At 50.3% G+C, this 17226-nt stretch overlaps 1 long non-coding RNA gene across 1 annotated transcript in view; it reads right to left on the minus strand.

Annotated features, from left to right (window-relative positions):
* Window positions 1–15068, minus strand: part of LOC129527809 (uncharacterized) — a 65382-nt gene extending 50314 nt beyond the window's left edge. The window contains exon 1 of the long non-coding RNA XR_010131481.1: window positions 14889–15068. This is a non-coding gene — a long non-coding RNA (uncharacterized lncRNA). The remainder of the gene's footprint in view (window positions 1–14888) is intronic.
* Between the last annotated feature and the right edge of the window lie 2158 nt (window positions 15069–17226).

The following is a 17226-nucleotide window of genomic DNA, read 5'->3' on the forward strand; positions in this document are numbered from 1 at the left end:
CACATCATTACGCACAGACACATGATCACACACAGACACAATCACACAGACACACACAGAGACACACATGATTACACATCACACACAAACACAGAGACACACACGATTACACATTATCACACACAGACACACACATCACACAGACACAATAACACATGATCACACATAGACACACAATCACAGATAGACACAGACATAGACACCACACAGACACACACAAACACACACAGACACGTCGCCGAAGCACTGCTCAAGTCCCATTCCGGGATGGAGCCCTCGACCCTCTCACAGGAGGCCAACGTGGCCGCCAGGCTCTGCTTCCCCGTGCGCAGCTCACCGACCGCAGGTGAGGGCGCTGGCTGAGCAGACCCGGCCTCCCGTGCAGGGGGAGAAAGAGGCTCCTGGGGCGGCCTCCACCACCCAGGTGTGGACAGAAGACCAGGCTCAGCAGGAGACTCTGCAAGAACCAGATGAGAACCCTCATCTGACTCGGAGCCAGGGTCCAGGAGGCTGCAGACAGTCCAGGAGTCACTCCCCACGCAGTCCAGAGAGAGTGGGGAGCAAGACTGGCCTCATCCACAGCAGGGCAAGCCCCAGAAGCCGCCCTCGGGGGTTGGCCATGAGGTGGAGGCTGTCGCTGGAGGGCAGGTTGAGGGAATTCCTCCTCACAGTGACAGGGTGGCTTAGGAAAAGCTCAGAAAGCTGCCCGGTAACCACTGCCAGGAAGTGCTTTCCGATGTCTAACCTAAGTCCTTCGTGCTACGGTTTTCAAATTTTATCCTCAAATAGTAACAAGCCACATGCCTCAAATATCAAAGCCTATGAAGACAGCACATGACCTCCTTCCCTGCCCCAGCCCCATTCCCCGGCCTCGCCCCTCCCAGCCTCCCGAAACCACTGCTCATGATTCCTTTCTCCGTTCCAGGACGGTAAGCCCAGGTCTGGGCAGGCCCACGGGCAGATGGCCCTGCACGGGGAGCCTCACCCCAGGCCACAGATAAACAGAATGCTTCCCATCGCCTCCGCGTCACACACACATGCAAACAGGAAATGGAAACACCGTCTGAAATTCTGAAACCTCTACCCGTGGACGCTGGATCTGGGCAGCGACGTGAACGGACGGCAGGTGGGGGCGTGGGTTTCTCACTGTGGTGGGGGGTGGGGCTGCAGGGGCAAAGGGCGGGGCCAGAACGATCCATGGGGAGACCGACGGATTGGAGCTGGAGACACTGGAAGTATCTGTAGTGTCAGAAAGTGAGGAGATGCACAAACACACACCACAACGACGGGGCTCGCCGCGAGGACACTGGGGCTCGTGAAAAGCGCTCCCGAGGCCAACGCTGGAACCATTTGAACAGGAAAACAGAGCAGCGCTGGGCGGTAACCCGAGGTGTAACATAAGCATCCGCAAGTCCACACTGATAGAAAGCAGCTCTGGACAGATTTACCGCTGGGCGAGGAGAACCCAGCTCGTGATCCAGCTCGGGGTCAGGGATGGTCCTGTCGGTGCACAAGAAAGCCCAAACCCCAAGAGGGGCGTTCCGCAGAGTTCCTAACAGAACCCTTCAAAACCCTCAAGGTCGTCAGAAACGAGGAAGGCCCGAGAAACGTCCAGCCAAGGGCAGCCCCAGGGGCTGGGTGACTAAACGTCACAGGTAGTCCCAGAGGCGGGGCTGGCACAGAAAGAGGGAGAAAACTAAGAAACCGGAATGAAATATTGTCCTTTCGATAATGATGGATCAGTGATCAGTGTGGGCTGGTCAGTTACGACACATGCACCAGTACGGGGACGTGGACGTGGGGTCCATGGGACTCTGCCTTCTTCTCCGTCATCCTGTAAATATAAAACTCCACTAAAATTGTTTGGAAGTTGTTAAAATAGGGAAGCTTAAAGAACAGCTAAGTCCGGGGTTCAGGGACACGGGGGTTTAGACGCTCTGGGGTTTAGGCCCTGGGGTTTGTGCACCCTGGGGTTTAGGGACATAGGGGTTTGGGCGCACGGGGGTCTGGGCGCACCGCACTCAGTGCTCTCTTCCGGGGGCTGCCCTTCTGCTTCCCACACACGCTTCCATTTTCCTTTTGTCTTTTTGTCTGTCCCGCGGGTTTGTCCTTTCCCATCTCCTTAGAAAGCCTTAAACTTCCTTAGTACTGTGGGTGAGTTTTGATTTTGCATAATAAAAGTACATTGTGAGACACTGGTTTTTTTGTTGTTGTTGTTATTTAAAAAAAAAAAAAAAAAGTGAAGTTAGCTGCCTATCTCAGCAAAGCCCATGTGGAGTGGGTAACGGGTGAGCTGCAGACCCCGTGCGTCCTGACATTAAAGGCGTCTCGGGACAGCCCAGCTCACTGGCATGAACTTCCCTCCACGGCCATGGCCACACACTCACACAAGCACACTCACATGCACACACACGCACACACACCCACAGGCACACTCACATGCACACACACGCACACACAGGCACACTCACGCACACACAATGCACACTCACGCACACACAAACACATGCACACTTACATGCACGCACAGTGCACACTTACACGCACACACATGCACAGACACGCACACCCACACACACGCACGCACACACACACGCGTGCATGCTCATTTCACCCACACTTCCTAGTTCAGATCACACACATCCCCTCACAGTCAGTGAGGTCTGTAAAACGGGTCGGGGTGACCATGGTCCACGGGTGCTGCAAACTGCTGAGACAATATTTTCCTGAAAAAGATCATCTGAAGCCATTTTGGCCACAGTGTCCCCGCACCTGTGCAAATCCCATCAGGCCTCGTGGTGCATCTGAGAGCTGTTGTGCCTGGTCCCTACGTAGGGACCATCGGAAAGCCACAGACGCCCACTGGTGCCACGGCAACCCCTGGGTGGCGCTGGACAACTTGGTTCCACCTGGACACACTCCCGCCCTGCACCCTCTGCCCCAAGCCCCACCTGCCCGGCCCACTCCCACCGCGGGCTCCGGCTGGGGCTTGGCTTGGGTTTGTCAGGCGGTGCCCAGAAGGCCTGTGCCAGTCCATTTTCACATTGCTATGAAAGAACACCCCAGGCTGGGTGAAGTGTAAAGAAAGGAGGTTTAACTGGTCACCGTGCTGCAGACTATGCAGGAAACCCGACGCCAGCAGTGGCTCCCGGTGAGGCCTCAGGAAGCTTCCTCTGGTGGTGGAAGGTGAAGGGAGCCTGCGCGTCACAGGGCGAGAGCGGGAGCAAGCAGGGGCAGGTACCAGGCTCTTTAAACCACCACATCGTGCATGAGCTCCCATGGCAAGGACGGTGCCAAGCTATTCATGAGGGATCCGCTCCATGGCCCACCTCCACATTGGAGGCCATGTTTCCACAGGAGACTTGGAGAGGACACATCAAACCGTACCAGGAGGGTGGGGGCAGAGCTGCGGGTGGCGACTGCCTCCAGGCAGGTGGGGTGATGCCCACCGGGGCCGCCTTGGTCCTTCCCTGGCCGTGGTTAACCTATTTCCTGCCAGGACCGGGCAGATCACCAAGTGGGAACGGAAGGTGCTGAGTCTAATGGCTCCTTTCCCCGTGGCTGCGGTGCAGTCTCTGCTGGCCACTCAGGGCTGACAGTCTCTGCCAGGTGCTCCAGGGCCATTGATGAACGCTGGATATTCCCCCAAGAACACAACGAAACTATCTTGTCTACACAGCTTGCCTTGGCTCACTTTCGAAACAATGTTCGGACTTTCTACGCAAATTCCCATCAATCAGTTACATGATGAACACCACCAGCTGCAGGCCTCTATCCACGGCTCCCCATGAAATTATCCCTTATAAATAACATTGTGATCCCATGATAAAATAAAATCATGTTTTCGTAGAAAAATAGCTATTCTATAAATAAAAACATAAATAAGAATAAGCTGTTCTCAAGGCAAACATCGCATGGATTTTTCTGTTCCACACATCCTGGAAAATGCACTCCACGTGGGGTAGGGACAAAGCCTAGACTGTGAGACTGTGTGCAATGGCCTCTTCGAAGGCCCCTCATTACCTGTGTCCCTTGCCCGCCCTGCAGTCTCCACGGAGCTCCCGGGAGCCATCTCACCCATGCCACCTGTCAGTACGACCTGGGCATGGCTTGGCATCAACTCCCCTGCCTATTTCAGTAGAACGCCATCTGCTCTGCACCTCAGAACGTATGTCCTGCTTTTGATAAACTCATTGGAATCTACATATCCCCTGATATGCAAGCACAGTTTACACAACAGCGTCTAAATGGAGAAACTGGGTTTCGCCCACACTTCTCCACAGCCTTCCACCCTCTGGGAAGCGACCTTGGGTTGGCAGCAACTCCCGACTGCCTGCAGGACCAAGTCAGGCCCCAGCTGCAGGATGCAAAGACCCAGTGCCAAACACACACCCTGGGTGCACCCTGAGCCACCCCTCCTCACTCACCATGTGCAGAATGTTGTCAAGTATTCTCAGTGATAAAAATGCTGTCTACAGAATAAATACCATCTACAGTCCCAGAATCTCCCAGTCTGAGGGTTTCTCGGAGGGCATGTGGCTTGAATATTCCCACGGAGTCCCCGCTTCCATATTCTGCTCTGGGATTCTGGAACTGAGATCTGCAAACCTTTCCCAGATCACCACCAGCAGGGAAGTTCCAGAACATTCTGCCAAACAGCAGCACTGGCAGAGACCTGGAAGGTGGGAGAGAGGAAAGCCACCCTCCATTCCAGCACCCGACAGGCTCCAGCTTCTGCCAGGTCTCATGTCACCGCTGGAGCCTGGCCTTGGGGCTCAAGACCTCCGAGTCACACTCCCCTGCCCTCTGGGCCTGCGTGCCTACCGGGGAGTGCTCTCCTCTGAGCTCTGCCACACTGGGAGCCCAATCCCCCTCTTCACTCCTGGGCCTCAGGGCAGCTGCTGCCTCCCTCCGGTTCTGATATCAGGGCTGCCCGTTACCCTGGGATAAATGCCCCCCAAAACGCCCACACTCCAGTCCCCACAACCTGTGAGCAAATGCTGTCCCATGGCAAAATGGGCTTTGCAGATGCAAATAAGGTTACTGACCTTAAAACAGGGGGAGTATCTGGGACAATCCAGCAGGCAGAGGGCAATGACATGAACCCTGGAATGCAGGGAAGCTTCTCCAAGCAGACACGGAAGAGAGTCTGCAGAAAGGAACTGCAGAGGGTTTGAAGCGATAGAAGGTCTCAAGCCACTCCTGATGATTTGAAGACGTCGGGTGGGGAAGGGGACATGATGGGGAGTGCAGACGGCCTCACGGGGCTGAGAGGCTGAGAGTGGCGAGGAAGGGGGACCCCTGTCCTGCACCACAAGGACTGGACTCTGCACACTCCCTGGATGGCCCTAGAAGCAGGTTCCCTTCTCAGAGCCCCCAGATAAAGCCCAGGCCAGTCAACGCCTCGATTTCATCCTTGTGAGACCCTTAGCAGGGGACCCAGTGCAGCCCCTGACCCTGGCCCACAGAGCCGTGGGTGATGAATGAGTTGCTGTTGGCTGAGTGAGGGTCACCAGTTACCCAGCAATAGAGAACTAACATGCCCAGTGCCCTCCCCATCCTCCAGTGTCTATGCAAACAATGCCCAAGTTCAACCTCACATTCATTTGAAATACCAGGGTGGTTTCTGTTTCCCAACTGGACCAATACAGAGGCAGCCATCAAATTCAGACCTTGAACAATAAAAGAGCATCTCTCACTGCCTGCAGGATGCCTCCTCCCCAGCAGCCACAGGCGGTGCCTAGCTTCTCTCCCAGGAAGCTTCGTGTCGCCAAAGAGTCCTGCTCCCAAGAGAATTATCCTCGCGTGGCTCTGAAATCCACCTTCTTGCCAATTCTAACTTGTGTGGTGTGCCAGGCCTTTAGGCTCCCCAGTATGTGAAACCCCACCCCTCCTCTCCATCAGAAAGCCCCTCAGACTGAGCTCCACAGGCCCCCTGATGTCTCCTGGCTCATAAAATCGTGGAACCCTCTCTGCCCGGCTCTTCTCCCTGGATGGTGCCGTCCAGTCTGCAGCGCAGGTGCTGGCCAGTGGGAACCCTCAAACTGAACGGATGTCTCATGATTTCATGGCCGTTTCATTTGTAATAGATTTTTCCCTATTAAGTCCGTAATTTCTCAGTGGTTAGACGTTGGCGTATACCCTGACAAAGCCCTTCTTCATGAGAAAGAGAGTGCAGTCGTGAAGCTTCAGCCCTCGGAAGAGAAGGCAGGACCCGACTGCATGTCGATTCTAAAACACGGAAATAAAACAGGCACATAGCTCCACAAAAGACAGAGCCTTGAGCGCTGGCAAATTCAATGTGAAAAAAAGATATTACAGTTTTGTAAGTGTAAAAAAGCATAAATGAAGTCAATTAATGGGATTATTATTAAAATATTCATAATATGGATACTTTAATATGGATGTAGGTGAACTGCAACTCTAGTAATCAAGAAATTTTCAATACAACAAGCACCTTAGGAAGTCTCCAGTGATGAAAACATATATTCAACTACCGACCCACCTGCCCATCTACCTACCCATCTACCATCTACCTACCCATCTGCCTACCCATGTTTCTGCATACCTACCCAGCTGATATGGTTTGGATCTGTGTCCCCGCCCAAATCTCATGTTGAAATGTAATCCCAAATGCTGAAGGTGGGGCTTGGTGGGAGGTGATTAGATCCTGGAGGCAGTTTCTCATGAATGGTTTAGCACTGTCCCCTAGTGCTGTTCTCTTGATAGAGTTCTCACGAGATCTGCTTGTCTAAAAGTGTGCAGCACCTCTCCCCACTTTCATGGTGCTCCTGCTACACCACGTGAGACTCCATGCTCCCCTTCACCTTCTGTCATGCGTGTAAGTTTCCTGAGCCCTCCCCAGAAGCTGAGCAGATGCCAGAATCATGCTTCCTGTACAGCCTGCAGAACTGTGAGCCAATTAAACCTCTTTCATTTATAAATTACCCAGTGTCAGGTATTTCTTTATACAAGTCCCAAAATAGACTAATACACTGTCTACCCATCTACCTAGCCCTCTACCATCTACCTACCCATCTACCCATCTACTTACCCACTTGTGCATCTACCTACCCATCTACTCATCTACCTACCCACCTATTTATCCACTTACACATACACTCATCTACCTACCCATCTGCCATCTACCTATCCATCTCCTCATTACCTACCCATCTATTCATCTACTTATACATATACTTATCTACCTACCCATCTGCCCATCTACCTATCCATCTCCTCATTACCTACCCATCTATTCATCTACTTATACATATACTTATCTACCTACCCATCTGCCCATCTACCTATCCATCTCCTCATTACCTACCCATCTATTCATCTACTTATACATATACTTATCTACCTACCCATCTGCCCATCTACCTATCCATCTCCTCATTACCTACCCATCTATTCATCTACTTATACATATACTTATCTACCTACCCATCTGCCCATCTACCTATCCATCTCCTCATTACCTACCCATCTATTCATCTACTTATACATATACTTATCTACCTACCCATCTGCCCATCTACCTATCCATCTCCTCATTACCTACCCATCTATTCATCTACTTATACATATACTTATCTACCTACCCATCTGCCCATCTACCTATCCATCTCCTCATTACCTACCCATCTATTCATCTACTTATACATATACTTATCTACCTACCCATCTGCCATCTACCTATCCATCTCCTCATTACCTACCCATCTATTCATCTACTTATACATATACTTATCTACCTACCCATCTGCCCATCTACCTATCCATCTCCTCATTACCTACCCATCTATTCATCTACTTATACATATACTTATCTACCTACCCATCTGCCATCTACCTATCCATCTCCTCATCTACTCATCCATCTACTCTGCCTACCCATATATCTGCATATCTACCTATCTACCTACCCATATCCCCATCTACCTACCCATCTACTCATCTACCTACCCATCTCCTCATCTACCTACCCATCTGCCCGTCTACCTACCCATCTATTCATCTACTTACACATATACTCACCTACCTACCCATATGCCTATCTACCTACCCAACTACTCATCTACCTACCCATCTCCTCATCTACCTACCCATCTCATCTACCTACCCATCTCCTCATCTACTTATACATATACTCATCTACCTACCCATCTACTCACCTACCTACCCATCTGCCTACCCATGTATCTGCATATCTACCTACCGATCTGTGCATTTACCCACCCATCTATGCATCTCTTAACAATCTACTTACCCATTGATCTATCTCTCTACACATCTATTCATCCATTTACTTACCCACCTATCCATCTCTCTAACCATCTGCCTACCCATCTACCTGCCTATCTACTCATCTACTTACCCATCCACCTATCTCTTTAACAATCCACCTACCCATCTACCCATCTCTCCACACATCTACTTCCCACCTACCTACCCATCCATCCATGTTCCTGTCTATCTGAATACACACACTCACACACAGGAATCATAAATCAAGTGTGGTATGATGGTAACCTTTGGGAAATCTGAGTAAAGAGTAATTACTTGTACTATTTTGAGAATACTTTTGAAAGCTTATAACTATTTCAAATTCAAATTTTAACATGGCCCAGAAACTCAGAGCCTCAAGCAGAATGAAAAGCTGGAGCACTGCCTTCGACATTCTCTGGTTCCCACCACACTCTGCTCCGTGTCTGGGGGCTGTGGGTGAAAATGAGCACAGAGTTGAGTGACTGAAGAGGCGGAATCTGGGCTGTGCTTGGCCAGGCCTGACACATTACTGATTACAGAGTCTTCATGGAAAATGGTCTCTGTGGCACCACATGGCATAGGCGTCACAATGGGCTGAGACCTGGAGCAGGGGCAGTGGCTCTGGCGGTGCCTCCCCCACACATACTGCTGAGTGGACACAGCAAGCTGCCATTTCCTCCCAAAGTCAATGTTAAGATGTGGAGGTGCACCACGCAGACCTCCCTACAGAGAGCACATGCTGCTGGCTGCAAGGAGGCCACTGAGCCCACAGCCCCTGCCGAGCAGGGCCACACTCCTCCCAGCAGCCAGCCAGCAATGGAGCTCGGTAGGGCTTCCCCAGGGCTCCCCTCACTGGGGGCCCAGCCTGGGTTCCCTCAGGGCCCGTCACATCCGCACCTGTCACATCCGCACCTGCTGTCTGCACTGCGATGTGAGGCTTCCCTTGTCCAATCTCCAGCCTGGGTCTTGGCCTGACCTTCACATTGTCTCCTCTCCTGACTTCATCTCAGTGCCTCAGTCCACCAGAGGACTTAAAGACACCTTCCATGTCTGTCCACATCATTTATGCATTTGCTTTTAAAGTGCTTTCTGAGCAGTAATAATATGCTGGCAGGTAAGAACCTGAGGTGTGAAAATCAGGCCCTATTGGTTTGGAAAACTTGCGATTATCCAAGGCTCTGGAGATGATGTGCGACGTCACAGTTCTGGAAGGGAAGACCTGCATTCGTGCGTGCTTGATACCTGCTCCCTTTGATTCGGGTGATGTAGAGGGCATTTTCATCTTTGATGGAGATGACCTGGCAGCAGAAGGGGCCACCCCCAGCTGACCGTGAGTTGCTTCTGAGCTTCAGTAAAACGACCAGTTCATGCAGGTACCACTGTCCAGCCTCAAGTTGCAAATGAGACATTTCATACATTTTGCAAGGGTAAGATGCAGAATTGTCCTTTAACAGGATTTTAAATGTATAGCATTAAAATTATGATATAATAAGAAAAATAAAGAGGAACATGATCACAAAATAGTATAGGTTTTGAAGAAAACCCTGACCTCATGTATTTTGGAGCCAAAATGGCCTCTTTCTCTTTCAGAATCATCTGCTTACTCTCCATTCTCCAAACAATGGCACCTACTTATTCTTGAAAATGTGAGGTCTTTTAAGAACTAAGAGTTTTCAAAATATTAATTCACAAATTAATTTCACTACCTGAAGAAATGGTAATTTCCATCCCTTGTATATAAGTGTACTTTTTGGTCAAAAAAGTAAGGAACCGTTGTCTTTTTTGTTTGTGTTTTTTGGAGACAGGGTCTCGCTCTGCCACCCAGGCTGGAGGGCAGTGGCTCAATCACAGCTCACTGCAGCCTCCATCTCCCAGGATCAAATGATCCTCCCACCTCAGCCTCCTGAGTAGCTGGGAATACAGGCGCATGCCACCACGCCTGGCTGATTTTTGTTTTTGCTTTTTTTGCACAGACTGGGTTTCACCATGTTGCCCAGGCTGGTCTGGAACTCCTGGTCTCACGTGATCCTCCCACCTCGGCCTCCCAAAGTGCTGGGATTACAGGCATGAGCCGCCGCACCTGGACAGGCCATTGTTCTCTAATAGCATTTTAATCTTGCAGATTTCTCGTATGTGATAAAAAATAGTTAACTTTTATAAGAGTTAGTTTTTTTAATAGAAAGGCATAATTGGATTTAATCTGTTTTAATCTGATGTTTGAATCTCAGATCTACAAAATATCTTATAAAGGAATACAATCTGTAAAACTTAATAGGTAGTCACAAAAAATTAAGTCTGAAAACCATAATAGATTGTTTACATTCTCTCCTTGGCTGTAAAAAGTTTCCTTTGATTAATCCTATTCTTTCTTCTGTTAACAATTGTTATTTCTCATTGGATTTATTTTTCTCATTTCATTGTGACTGCAGTTGTCAACTTTATCTTTTCTACTAACTTTTTATGTCTCCCTAAAGCTTTATTTTTATACATCATTTTGTTTTTATGTTAAAAGCAAGCAGTATTGTGAGCAATCAATTTCAGGCCTTGGCATTAGACACCACTATTGCTGTATTAGCACTTCCGTTTTTTCCTGGGTTAGCACAAAGTAGGTAGGGTTCCTTAGGGAACGATGAGGAGCCAGGCAGAGGAGCAGCCTGGAAGCCCAGCTGGGCTGTGGGGGCAGAGGGTCCCTCCCTCCAGAGGCTCCTCCTGTGGCCGGCCCTCCTGAGCAAGTGTCTCAGGCGTGAGGACCTCGCTCCCGCTGGCTGGCACTCACCCCTCTCGCCATCCCTCCCCCTCCCTCACTGGTGCACCTGCAATTGGCACTCCCGAGGCCCACGCATGACAGGCAAGGCCTGCGTCTATGTCCTGAGAACACCAAGGGAACAAGCAACACCGAGCACTGCCCTCCTGGAGCTGACACACTCCTGTGTGCATGTGTGTACATGCGTGTGCATGCATATATGTGTGCTACTGCCTTTGGGAACATATATGTTTTATACCATAAACCTCCAGTGGCAGAAGTTGCTATAGAAAAAAACAGTTCTTTTATAAAAGCCAGTACATACTACATGGTTTTGTAACTTGCCCATTTAACTCCATAGATATCAACAACTCTTACTGGGGTACAGTCACCAACAACTTGAGTTCTCCTCATGTCTGCCCCAGCAAACCTACTCCACTCTCTCTCCACTGAAAACTTGGCCAGCCTCAGACATTTTTCATCATATTCAAAATATTGGCCAGGCACAGTGGCTCACACCTGCAATCCCAACCTTCTGGGAGGCCAAGACAGGCGGATCGCTTGAGTCCAGGAGTTCGACACCAGCCTGGGCGGCATAGCAAAACCCCATCTCCACAAAAAAAAATTTTTTTTTAAATTAGCTGGTTATGGTGGCAGGCACTGATGGTTCCAGCTACTCAAGAGGCTGAGGGGAGAGGATCACTTGAAGGAGGTTGAGACTGCAGTGAGCTATGATCGCACCACTGCACTCTAGTCCCAGCTCAGGCAACAGACAAAGATCCAATCTCAAAAAATAAAATAAATAATCCCCAAGAGGTTGCAGCCCCATAAGAAACACATGGCATGGTGCAGAGGGCACTTTGGCCAGAGGGTCATGGGGCCTATGTACACCCAGGTGCCAGGCATGACCGGGACACCATCTGCCCAAAACCATGGATGGCAGGGGCTCCCGAATTACCAAGGAGACACGTGGCCTCTCAACCTGCAAGTCAGGCGGCAAAGTCTGGCTTTGCAAAGGCCAGGGAAATGGAGGCTGTGCCCTTCCAGGGTCACCCGAGCTGGGGCTCTGGATCTCAGTGGGCACTTGAGGGGTCAGAGGCAGCAGGAGGGTGTGGTCCCTGCCCCAACCGGCCTCCACCACAGCAGACGCACCCTCTCCCTGAGGCTTACAGGCCTGCTGTGAAGGGGGCGTCAGAGAGGGCGGTGGCGGGTTCCGCCCCGGCTCCCAGACCTCAACACTCCTGCCTCCTCTCCACCCTGCTGGCTGAGTCCCTGGACGGTCAGGACATTCCCATCCCCTCCTCCCTGGGCCACACCCGCAGCCTCTTGCTGTTGCTCGGGGACCCCAATCCATCAGACTGCCCTCGAGGCCCACCCACATGGCTCCACCTCCACTGCCGTACATGAAAGGCGTCTACACAGGAGGCTCAGGCCCTTGTCGTGCCAAGTGGTGATCACTCAGGGCCCCGCCATCCTCCTTCCCCTCTCCAGGGTCCCACATGACCATCTCCACAAAACCTCCACGCCGCTGAGTGCTGGACAAAGGGAGCACCGTAGAGTCGATTTTTGCTCCTGGGTCCCCAGCGCTGATGCAATGGCTACGCGTCTGTGTCGCTGGGAGCCCTCCCGTCCACATCTGCCCTGAGGCTGCTGGGGCTCTGACCAAACCCATGGCATGGTCTCATTCCATAGCTTTCTACGTTGTTAAACATTCTTCTACAACACAGTGTGAACAGTTTAACATAATCCCAACACCGAAAACGGTGCAGTGATGTGGTTCAATCTGAGCATACATTTTGGACTATTTTGGGGGCAAAATCCCAGATGGGGAGTTGCAGGTCAGTGGGAATGAAAGACACAGCCCTGTCTTCCTTCTCACCAGATCACTCAGCTGAGATGCTGCGGTGCGTGGGGTCATCAGCCCTGTTTCCTCAGTCCCGTGATAAAGCGTCGTTTGTTTGGTTGGTTGGTTTAAAGCCTATCAGGCTGATAGGTGGACAGCTCTTACAAAGGTTGGTGACTATTTTGGGGTAAGGAGGGGCTAAAGGCAGAGCAGATCAGAAGCCGGCATGCTGCCATCAAATGGAGGAGGGAGGGGCTGAAAACACTTTTCCCTCCTGGCATCTCAGGGGACCCCACAACCAGGTCACCCTCAACAGAGCGAAGCCAGGCACGCAATCCAAGAAAGGAGCTTCTGCCAGCACCGCCGCTCACGCCTGTAATCCCAGCACGTTGGGAGGCCAAGGTGGGAAGATGGCTTGAGCCCAGGAGTTCGAGACCAGCCTGGCCAACATGGTGAAACCCCACCTCTATCAAAAATACAAAATTAGCCCAGCGTGGTGATGCAGGCCTGTAATCCCAGCTACTCAGGAGGCTGATGCAGGAGAAGTGCTTGAACCCGGGAGGCGGAGGTTGCAGTGAGCTGAGATTGCGCCACTGCAGTCCAGCCTGGGCGACGAAGTGAGACTCCATGTCAAAAAAAGAGGCTGGGCTCAGTGGCTCACGCGTGTAATCCCAACACTTTGGGAGGCCAAGGCGGGTGGATCACGAGGTCAGAAGTTCAAGACCAGCCAGTCCAAGATGGGGAAATCCCATCTCTACTAAAAATACAAAAAAATTAGCTGGGCCTTGTGGCAATCGCCTATAATCCCAGCTCTTTGGGAGGCTGAGACAGAGAATTGCTTCAACCTGGGAGGTGGAGGTTACAGTGAGCTGAGATCACGCCACTGCACTCCAGCCTGGGAGACAGAGCTAGACTCCATCTCAAAAAAAAAACACAAGAAAAAAAAAGATACGAAAAGACACTGCACGGCCATACGGGTTTACAGCTCAGTATTAAAAGTAACCTTAACGAAATCTGATTTTATTTAAAATGTTCAAGGCCAAGGGAAAAAAAGATTAGTGACTTTCTTCAATTAATTTTACGGTATCATGTCAAAGCTTGATATAGTTAATACATTTCAACTAACTTAGGATGAGAATGTTTATAAAACAGACGTCATTTTATGTACCATTACAAATACACTGCAAATTAAACAGGCTTTCTCAACAAAAGAAAACCCGTTGTTGACGAGTTCACTTCCATTAGACGCACACAATGGTTTTTTTGGTTTTGTTTTCATTTGTTTGTGTTTTTTGAGACAAGGTCTCGCTCTGTTGCCCAGGGCTTGAGTGCAGTGGCGTGAGCATGATAATGTGCCTACTTTTCCATTTTCCTGTGTTGTTTCCACTATGTTAACAAATGAGCCTGAAAACACGGAGCACTGACCAGGCCAGGTGGCTCACGCCTGTAATCTCAGCACTTTGGGAGGCCGAGGTGGGTGGATCACCTGATGAAGCTGGGAGTTCGAGACCAGCCTGACCAACATGGAGAAACCCCGTCTCTACTAAAAATACAAAATTAGCCGGGCGTGTTGGTGCATGCCTGTAACCCCAGCTACTCGAGAGGCTGAGGCAGGAGAATCGCTTGAACCCGGGAGGCGGGGGTTGCAGTGAGCCGAGATCGCGCCATTGCACTCCAGCCTGGGAAACGAGCGAAAGTCCGTCTCAAAAGAAACAAAACGAAACAAAAAACGAGCACTGATCCGGGGGCGCCTATTTCCTCGACCTCAGGCTGTGGCGCCTGCCAGTCCCCAACATCCCCACCGCCCGACGGCGTCTCCGCGTTCCTCCTCCTCTCCCGGTACCAGGGTCCCTCCCCAGAAACAAACTCGCATTCGTGACCGGCATCTTGGCCTTGCGCTGGGGGTGACTCGCCCAAGCCTCCATGAAGGGACGCTTGCACAAAGTCCAGGTACAAACAGCCCGACGGGAAACGCGGCCGCGCTCGCTCCGCGGCACTCGCAGCGCGGGCAGGAAGCCTTTTCCTCACCTTTGCCTCGGCGGCCCCAGGTGTCCCGGAGCGTCTCCCTGTCCTCACAGCGGACGTGTCCCCAGGTGTCCCCAGGTGTCCCAAGCCCCGGCCGCTCCTGGGTGGGTGCTGAGGAGAGGAAGCTCCGTCCCCACAGTGGGCGCCCCAGGACGCCGCCGTGCGGTTCGGACACGGTTCGCGCGCGCGACCCTCCGGGTTTGGCAGGGCCGGGCGCCCCCTCGCGGCAGCTCTGGGGAATCTCTGGAAATCAGCGTCTGGATTTTTCCAGGCCGAGATTTTGGAAATTTCGACTGAGATGGAGCCCGCCATCCCGTGCCTTCACCGGAAAGCATGGAGATAGCAATCAAAGAAGATGGCCAGTTCACGCCTGTAATCCCAGCACTTTGAGAGGCTGAGGCGGGCGGATCACTTGAGGTCAGGCGTTCGAGACCAGCCTGGCCAACGTGGTGAACCCTCGTCTCTACTAAAAATACAAAAATTAGCAGGCATGATGGCGCGTGCCTGTAATCCCAGCTACTCTGGAGGCTGAGGCAGGAGAATCGCTTGAACCCGGGAGGCGGAGGTTGCAGCCAGCTGAGATTGTGCCCTGCACTCCAGCCTGGGCAACAGAGCGAGACTCCTTCTCAAAAAAAAAAAAGAAAGAAAGGAAAAGAAGATGGCCAGTAGACAAAACTAAATTGATTTTCTTTCTTTTCTTTTTAAGAGACAGGGTCTCGTTCTGTTACCCAGGCTTGAGGACAGTGGCATAATCACAGCGCCTGGGATCAGCTTCCAGCTCCCGGGTTCAAGAGGTTCTCCAACCTCAGCCTCCCAAAGCACTGGGATTACAGGTGTGAACCACCGTGCCCAGCCCCACCTGATTTTCTTTTATTTATTTATTTATTTATTTTAATTATTTTATTTTATTTTATTTTTATTGGGGGGGTGGGTCTCACTATATTGCCCAGGCTGGTCTAGCACTCCCTAGCTCAAGTGATCCTCCCAACTCAGCCTCCCAAAGTGCTAGGATTACATGCGTGAGCCACCATGCACTGCCTGACTTTCTTTCTATCAGCAATAATGTATAGGAATAATTTGAACTTGAAATTTAAAAAAAATCATTTACAATAGCACCCCCAAAACTGAATTTATTAAGTATAAATGTAATAAAATACATCCAAATATGCATTCAGAAAACCTTGGATCATGGTTGGGAAGAATAAAAAATATATAAATAAATGCAGATACTCCTCGTTTAGGAGCAGTGCACTCATTACTGTTAGCTTGACCACAAAGCTAAAGTAATGAAGAGAATGATATTGGTGAAGGAATGGACAAACAGATGAACGGAATAGAATACAGAACCCAAAAGACCCAAATAAATATAGTCAACTGCTGTTGTCAAAGGGGCAAAAATATTCAATGGGGAAAGAAAAGTCTGTTCCACAGGTGGCGACAGAACAATCGGAAACCATAGGGAAAAAAATGAACGTAGATACAAACTTCATAGCTCACCCCTAAAAAATCACTCAAGATAGTCTGTAGACTTAAATTTTCAAATATAAAATTGTAAAAGTTATAGAAGAAAATCCATATGAGTTTGGATTGGTGATGAGTCTTTACATACAATATCAAAAGCCAGTTCATAAAATAAAAAAATGATAATGTGGACTTTATTAAAATTTAAAATGACTACTCTGTGAAATATCCGGTTAAGAGAATCAAAAAACAAGCCACAGACTGAGAGAAAATATTTTAAAAACAAACCTGAAAAAGACTTGTGTGCTAAATATACAAACAAATTCTAATAACAAAAAGAAAAACAACCCAGTTAAAAGATAGACACCTCACCAAAAAAGATATACAGATGACATGCCCCGGTGCAGTGGCTCATGTCTGTAATCTCAGCACTTTGGGAAGGGGAGGCAGGCAATCACTTGAGGCCAGGAATTTGAGACCAGCCTGGCCAACATGGCAAAATCCTGTATCTACTAAAAATACAAAAATTAGCTGGGCATGGTGGCTCGCGCCTGTAATCCCAGCTACTTGGGAGGTGGAGGCAGGAGAATCACTTGAACCGGGGAGGCAGAGGTTGCAGATTGCTGAGATCACGCCACTGCACTTCAGCCTGGGCGACAGACCAAGACGCCATCTTAAAAAAAAAAAGTGGAGTTTTGCTGTCACAAGCCAAGAAACTAACAGAAGCTGAAGAGAGGCCCGAAACGGATCCTTCCCTAGTGCCTTCAGAGGGAGCATGGCCCTGCTGAGACAGAGTAGAATGGGGCTCGGCCCACCCCCACTAACGTGTTGCTCCATACGTGCCCGCTGACCACCAGACCTTGCTGCACCACCTTCCAGG

This window comes from Gorilla gorilla, chromosome 18 (assembly GCF_029281585.2).
Source record: "Gorilla gorilla gorilla isolate KB3781 chromosome 18, NHGRI_mGorGor1-v2.1_pri, whole genome shotgun sequence".
NCBI classification, from domain to species: Eukaryota; Metazoa; Chordata; class Mammalia; order Primates; family Hominidae; genus Gorilla; species Gorilla gorilla.